Raw genomic sequence first — 8,557 nt, forward strand, 5'->3', positions numbered from 1 at the left:
ATCCATGTACTACAGGTGTTCTGGAGTTCCAGCACAGTCTGAATCACTCTGTGGCAGATGGTAGGGCTGCATTTCCACTCCTAGGACAGTTGATCCCAGGTGCACTGGATGCTCCCCAAGCAGTGTCTTGCACTCTGCTGCCAGAAGACTGAGAAAAACACATTAGCAATGTCGATTGTGATATGTTTGTTGGCTGCCTTTGACTCCCGGTTGTGTTGAAGTTCCAGCACGTCCAGTATGGCAGCACTGAGTAGTGGCATGACTTCATTCAGGCCATGATAGTCTATTGTTTGTCTCCTTTCTCTGCTAGACTTTCACACTGTCCATACGGGACTATTAAAGGATGAGTCCCACTGATCACTCCTTGGCTCTCCAGTTTATGAATCAGCTCAAGAATGGGAATCAGGGAGTCTCAGTTGGTGTGATAATACACTGCCAATACACTGCAGTGGTAGGAATCAGCACCTGCTGCTCTTCAGCCTTCAGCAATGCCACAACACAAGGGCCATTTGAGAGACCTGGCAAGACAGACAGCTGCTTAATTTTTGCCTTCTCCAAGGCAGCTATAATGAAAGCCCACCAATACTCTTTTAGATTTTTGAAACATCTTCTCCAGAGATGTCTACAGGGTAGATACACAGAGCCACAGAGCCAATCACGGGGAGGAGGGGGGGGGCAGGGTTTGCCACTCATTCTCAGTTAGACTTAATTCACTCTTCAACACAGACAGATCCTGTGGTGTCCTATTACTCCGGAAATGCAGATGGATTCTGCCTCTTTGTGATCTGATGGTATTAGTGTACACTGGTATTTACTAAATCTGATGTATCAGGCCACTGGGATCCACATAGTCCAGTAAACCAGGCTGTCCCCTTCTTTCACCTGTTTGCTGGCAGGGCCCCTCTAGTACTTGTCATAGACATAGCCATCAATTTGTAAAATCAGAATTAATTTCCATAGGATCAGAAGTAAGACCAACCCTTCCACTCTGGGTGACTGCCCACTGAAGACTGAAGCAGCAATTTTCCTGGAAGAACCCACACTTGTGATTGCTTTTCTTTGCAACCCATGTACCAATGCCTCTAGAATCAAGGTAGATTTTCCATTCCATTTCCTCATGTCTTCTTTGTGGTGCCACAGATAAAACCACAGCATATCTTGTGGTGTACACCCTCTATATCCTCCCTCTTGAGCAAAGGAATGCTCAAAGCTAATAACTGAGATACTGGTCTCTACGGGTGAGGAGTAGGACCTATCTCTTTTTGTTGCTGGAACTCCTGGAACAGCTTTTCCCACTTTTGGACAGGTTTTCCACAGCCAAGACACAAGTTCATAGGGAGGAAGAAAGATTCCCTTCATATTGCCAGAGTTGGTGAGCCACTTAATCCATCATCGGTGCCTCTTTGTCATTCCAGATAATTACTGCCAATGAGGTGGCATATGCAGATAATGCATTCTGTACAAATTTCTGTAACATGGGTCATGTACATTAGATTTCATCTTGATCTGTGGGTGACTGCATATTGTTTGGGTCAGAATAAATCATCTCTAGCATGGCTAGTTCCTGAAGGTACTGTGTGGGTTTGTCCCACACTCTGAGGGCCAGCCTGGCAGAAATATGGCTATAATAACTAGCGAGACTGATCCTTGAAGATGTTTTGTAAATCTAAAGGTTTAATAATGAAAAAAAAACCAACACCAAAATGTTACAGGAAACATAATAAGCCGTGCACAGGTGCCTGAGAAAGACTCAGACACCTTGCTACAATGTCTTGAAAAGCCTTTTCTTCCTTTTGTGCTGTTCCTCAAATACTGAATGTTTTAGGAGGGATGACTTGGCTTGCAGCCAATAAGATCACCAAGGGGTTTTGAGTTACACTTTCAGAGTCTGAGCCAACCCTTGTCAGGAGGCTATGGAAAAATCTAGGTTCTTTACCTTCAAGGGTGAGCCTTAAACTTTCCCTATACGGAAAACATTTGCTGGATGTGTGGGGTGCATTACTACAGTACTGGATAATTGTCCTCATGGTGGTCTACTTGTCTTTCTTGAAGGGATTCCTTTCCTTCAAGCCTGACAGGAATCACCTCCACGACAGGCTGAGGATATGTGCTCCTCTTTTGATCTGTGTAGTGGTTTGAAAGCAAACGAGGCTTCAAGTCAGAAATACAATTTAATGAGAAGAAAAGGGAAAAAAAGGTAAAATAAAATAAATGCAATAATACAAAAGACCACTGACAGAGTCAGAATACAGCCTGAGCAGGGTGATGGAAGCAGTGATCCCATAGAAAGATCTGGTAGCTCTGACCCTCTGGGAATCCAGTGGATAAGGGCTGCCTGTACTGTCCCAAATCCCAGATTCTATCCAGGTGAGAATGCTTGACTCCTCTCCCTGGGCAGAGCATCTCACAATGGGATGATGAGTCATACAGGAGGTCCTTGATGGCCCATTAAAGAGAGATAACACCCGGAGGGAGTTATCTATGAGTCATGGGCAAGGCATCGACGGGCCATTAACAGAAGGCACCCCAGAGGGAGGGGGGCCTGGGAAGAGCACTGCTCCAACAATTGGATTCAACAGTTCATGAAGATGGTGATAGAATACATCCTATACTACAACCCAGGACAATCTGCCTTATCAATAATCCCTTTACCAAGAAGGTGATCCCAGCTGCTTGACTTCCTCACCCTCTAACTCCAGGCTACTAGGTCCATTATCCCAGCATGGGAGCAGCCAAATGACAATGTGCTCACTTGGATGATGGCTGAAATCTTTTCACACATCCTGCAGATCATTATGGATAGGGATCAAGGGGTTACCTCATGTTCTGCTTCTTCCTCTTGTTCTTTTGGTAACCCTGTTTTGTCCTTTACTAAGTGAGCTTTCATGTCCATTTCTTCTTATGTACAGGAACAACTGACACTAGCAGGGGTTTGTTCTCAAGTTCAGCTGCAGTGCCTGTCAAGGGAGTTGGATTACCCATGGTGTTTTTCCCCAGGGCTGGGTTAACCACAGTGCCTGTTGTTTTGTTCTCTGATCCAGAGACCTTTTCTTCCCTGCAGAGTACTGAATAGTGATGAACAGTGCTTGGTTGGTAAAAAAGTTATCATTATTAATAGTTCCCAATAGATGGCTCCCAAAGTACAGTGGTGACAGCGATGCTGAGTACAACTCCTAGATTTGTTTCACGACCATCAATTCTGTCATACCATAACCCAGTCTTACAGCAAAGTAATACAAGTATAGCAATGTGATAACTTTAACCCAATTCCGACGGGTGAGATACTGCAAGTAAGGTATGACATAGCACAACTGAAAGAACAAACACGCCAACTTTGAGAGCAAATAAATCAACATTGTGCCCAGTGACTGTTAAACCAATATAACAAATGCTTATAGTAAAATTGTTCTAACACATTCTAGTCAGATTTGTCATTATCTCAAGACATCATGTCCCATGTTGGGAGCCAAAAAGAACTGTTAAGGACTGTTATGGTTTAACCACAGCATCTCTCACCACTCCCTATCCCACCACTGGTGGTATGAGGAGGACAATCACGAAAAAAAAGGTAAGACCCATGAGTTTAACTGAGATATATACAGTTTAATAATTTAAGTAAAATAAAATAAAAATAACAACATAATTGTAATGCAAAAAAGGAGGCAAAAATAAACCAGAGAGAAATAAAACCTAATAGGACAAAGTGATGCACAATACAATTGCTCACCACCTGCTGACCAATGCCTGTCCTGTGCCCAAGAAGAGATGAAGCCCTTCCAGCCAACTCCTCCCAGTTTATATATATGGCAGGATGTTCTCAGATATGGGATATCCCTTTGGCCAGTACAACTCAGCTGCCCTGCTCATGGTCTCTCACAGCTTTTTGTGCCACTCCTTACTGGCAGAGTATGAGAAACTGAAAGGACTTTTACTCAGGGTAAGCACTTCTGAGCAACAAACAAAACATCAGGGTGCTATCCACGCGATTTTCCTGCTAAATCAAAAACACAGCACTTTACCACCTATAAGGAAAAGAATTAATTCTATCCCAGCCAAAATGAGGACAATGTGGCACTTAGGAACATGACTGAGTATTGCACCTGCTTTTCTCTGTCTCTGTCTCCTCCATACAGAACCCACCTCTTTCCTTTTTCTTCATTGGTCCCACTTTTGATAAATCTGCATTCACATCTGGTATGGCTGGCACCATTACCCAAGTGATCTCATACTTCTGTGGTGGTGGTATTCTTGATATGCTTATGTAGGTGTTCTTTGTGGCGTATGATCCTGCTACACGAAAGATGACCTTTTTAAAATATTCCACTTCAAATACCTGTGAAGTGTAGCTGTCTCTCACACAACTCCTCTATAGCAACAAGTGAGATCCAGCCAACTTTCACAGTTTGATCTGTAGCTTCCATCAGCTGCTTACAACGTTATGCTGAGCAATTTCTCATTATATTTTCTCTATTTCCACCTCCCCTCAGTGAGCCTAACCTCCATCCAGGCCCTAGTCAAGAGCCTGATCATTTGCTTACAGCCCTAACGCCATCCTTGTATCAAGTTAATCAGCAAAAATTTAAAATCACCAATATAATACACACATCATTGTTACAGCCAATCCCTGAGGCATCCTTCCTGACATGAAGAGCTTGAACACTTCTTATCGACACTTCTTTTTTGAAATCTGTTGATTAGCCAGTTTCTACATCAGCATTTTGTGTGCATGAAAGACTGTGCATTTTATAGATCTCCAGCAGAAACTGGAATCAGACAACACAAAGAAGCCCAAAAGAGTAATGGTTCTCATTCTTTTATTGATTGAATATAGCCATCAATATAGAAAAAAAAGTTTACTTGCCAAGTCCAGACACAAAGAATGCATCCAATCTGTAACTGAAGAAATGCCATAGGATAAGACCCACTGATACACAAAAACGAAAAAAAAAAAAAAATTACATATAAATCTCAAAGTAGTCTATAGAGACAAATAGGTTGTATGTCATGGAAACATAACAGGCAGGTGGACTGGGAATACTAGACAACTGGTGATTATTTCCGCTGCTCAAAATTTTAGTAGTTGTCACTTACTCATTGCTTTCAGAACAACTCAATTGTCGAGGTGACTCTGCCATCTAGACTATTTGTTGGCTTCTTTTCATGGACATCCATAGGTTGCAATGCACTGGGAGTCAGGAATAGTCCAGATACTCTCAGTAGATGGTGTCCGTGAAATACTCAGCAAAGCTTTCTCCAAATGCACATTCCACCAAATCAGCTACACTGAACAATAGTTACGACCAAAGACCTACCATTTTTTTTTCTTTTAGATATGCCTGTCATAAGCTTCAGACATTAAACCTCAAGTATCAAATTGAGAAGAATGAGCTGCCAAAATTTGAGCTGCCAAATTTTCAAGAGGAAGCCCTCTCTCTTACATCTATTGCAGAAAACTCCATAGTGTGGTATAAAGATTTTACCAACATTTGAAAAATCCTTCATGACACACCCGTACCTTTGATACGTTTAGATTTGCAATACCATTATCCAAACTGATACAAAATCCTACCATATGATGAGGTATTTAAAATAGCCAACAAGATTCCCCTTGACTCTTCAGTGACTCTTCAGAAAAGACTGACCTCTCTCTCCTTTTGGTTGTTATCCAGTCTAGTACTTGTTTTTGCAATTCACAATTCACTTCTGTCATTCAAAGTGGAATTACCTTTAAATTGAGACTTCAGTTCGTAAGCCTCTTAAATTCTCTATGTATCTATGACTTTATATTAAGTAAAATGAGAAGCATAACCACTTATAAGCAAATAAAGAATGGTTCTAACAACCATCCAAACCCCATGCATATTTTATGTTTTGTTGAAGAATAGTAAATGGAGGTTCCCTAATTTTTTTTTCTATGAGTATTACAGCCTCTCTTTTCTGACTCGTTTTTCTCTTTGTTTGGTTTTTTTTTTCCCCAAGATCTATCCCATCTTCTTTCTCCTATTTATTTTGGTTTTGCCAGGAATCTTTATGGTATCAAGATTTCTTGTCACAGCTACAGAAATTAAATGACAGCTCCTTTTGACAATATTCACTTACTTGAAGAATACAGCTTTCCTCTCCTTTAACACTCATCAAAATTCCTGCTAATAAAATAGTCTACCTCTGTGAATAGTTTACCCTCAAGTGAAGCCAGATTCAGAGCAGATTCATGCAACTTGTGCTGTTCCTTTACATCTCCACTAGATTTGGATTCTGGTGGAATGCAAACCACCAACCCAACAAAGCCACCAAACCCACCAAAAATGTGCATATGCAAGGAGTAAGGCAATGCCAAAAAATATCATCTCACTTAGCCTTAGCTGAGAATTAGAATTGCTCTTTATTTAGTAGAAAAACACAGGAACCTCCATGGGATTCCATTACATTCTAAAAAAGGTGTTTGGGCTAAATTTCCTTGTTGAAATCTTTTTCACTAGATTAGATGAGATACTTAAAAGGTAGATGAATGAAGAAGAATGAGATAAATTCCAATGAAAAGCCAGTGTAGGTATCTTATTAGTAGACATCATGTGCGATGCCTATGGCAAGCAAATGATTAGCAACCTATCAAATTAGTAAGGCATAAATACGCATCTGATTTTTATAATGTGCTATCAGTCTTGAAAATATAACAAGCATAATATTGAATACATCGTAAGCATCAGAAGAAACATACAGCTGCAAAGAACACAAATGATTGCGTACACCCAGAACGCAAACCGAGAAGCTGAACTGTTCCGCTTAGTGTGTTTGCATTACTGTAATCCAAGAACGGGACAGCTCAGAAAAGGAGCTGCTTTTAGCAGCCTTAGGCACACCGCAGACATGGGATCGGCTTAGGAAGGATCCCTCGGAGGAAAAGGTAGCGGGAGATGTAATCTTAAGAAGCTGAACACAGCCCGGCTATTCCGTTACAGCTAAATGAAGCTTCAAGCTGTACCCGGCTATGGCCAAACGAGGAAAGCATTTGCAGATATAAAGGAATGAAGTGCCATCCCATTGCCGTGCCCCCCACCCGTAACCAGCACCGGGCCGCGGCCCCCAGCGCGCCTGCGCACCGCCGCTCCGCTCGGGCCCCGCGGGGCGCTGGGACCCGCGGCCGCCGCGCACGGCCCAGACACCGGCCAATGGGCGGGCGGCCTGCCCGTGTTTCCCTCCTGCGGCCAATCAGCGCTCGCTTCCGCCCGCGTTCCGGCCAATGGGAAGGGCGCTCTTGGGGCGTCGGTCACATTCAAACCGGGGGCAGCGCGCGAACGTTTTCGGTGGGAGCCGTGTCTCGGCCCCGCAGCGGCGGCGGAGGCCTCGGTGAGGGCAGCGGTGGCGGTGGCGGCCGGGCCGGGCCGGGAAGGGAAGGGAAGACAAGACAAGACACAGCGAGGGTGAAGGGAGCGGGCCGGGGTGCAGTAGAGTGAGGGAAGGTGGGTGAGGGGGCAGCGGGGGTGCTGGCCTGCGGCGAGGCCGCGGCGCGGCTGGCCCGGGTTCCTCGGTAGCTCCGGGGCTGCGGCTTCGCTGGGCTTCCGCCCTGAGGGCGAGGAAACCTGGTTGCATTTTCTCACCTGCCTCGCCGCCTCATGGTCTTTGTTTATGCCACATTGCCTCAGCTGCTCCGCTGCTGTTCAGTCTCTCTCTTACTTGGCCGTATTGTACATCTTGGAGTCTTATCCTTTCTGTGTCTTATGTTAAAATTTAATATTCTTCTATTTTATTTTCTCGCTAGTGTTGCTATGTTTTCTAAATCGACAGCACTTTTTTTAGCGTTGGGAGTTTTCGTTTTCCTTTAAAAAAAAATCCTGATTTAGGACTTGTAAACAAAACAGAAGAAAGATTATGGGCTTTTGTAGATTGTTCTTTTTAAAGCCTGGGTAGGTGCTTCAGAAACAGGTATCATTTTACCTCTCCTTCATAGAGGACATGAACAGAACAAGTACTGTAATACAGCAAATATAGTATTTCAAGACTGGATACTGTTACTTCTTTTTATTATCACTGAGTATTTTTGAGTGTGTTAGGCGTGGAATCTTACCACCAACCTGTGCTGCTACTTTATCCATTTGCTGCTCTCAAGTCTCTGTACTTTGGCTCCTTGTTTAGTGGGTCTGTGTGAGGGATCGAAGTTACTTCAACTACTACAGTTTATATAGAGGTAGTTCTTCCTGATATTTGCATTACATGTTCTCCCTGTTCCCTGGTTTCTTGTTCCAAACTTTCTCTCCTGTAGGCATTTCTAGATCTCAGGTATGCTGCAGCATAGCTGTTGCAGTTAAAACTTCAGTTCCTATTCGGTGCCTTTGTAGCATGTTCGCTGTTGTCAGATTAAAAAAAAAATGTGTGTGTGTCTGTATATATATATATAGACACACACACAGGAGAAATTCGTGGCAAATTATTTCTCTAAGAGTAATTATGCAGCAGATTAAGAAAAAAAATGAACTTCTGAATGCTTGCTTGTGGTTGAACATTGGCATGAGTAGAAAGATTGCTGGCAAATCATGACAATATGTAGATGACTATGCCC

The sequence above is a fragment of the Sylvia atricapilla genome, chromosome 3 (genome assembly GCF_009819655.1).
Source record: "Sylvia atricapilla isolate bSylAtr1 chromosome 3, bSylAtr1.pri, whole genome shotgun sequence".
Lineage (NCBI taxonomy): Eukaryota > Metazoa > Chordata > Aves > Passeriformes > Sylviidae > Sylvia > Sylvia atricapilla.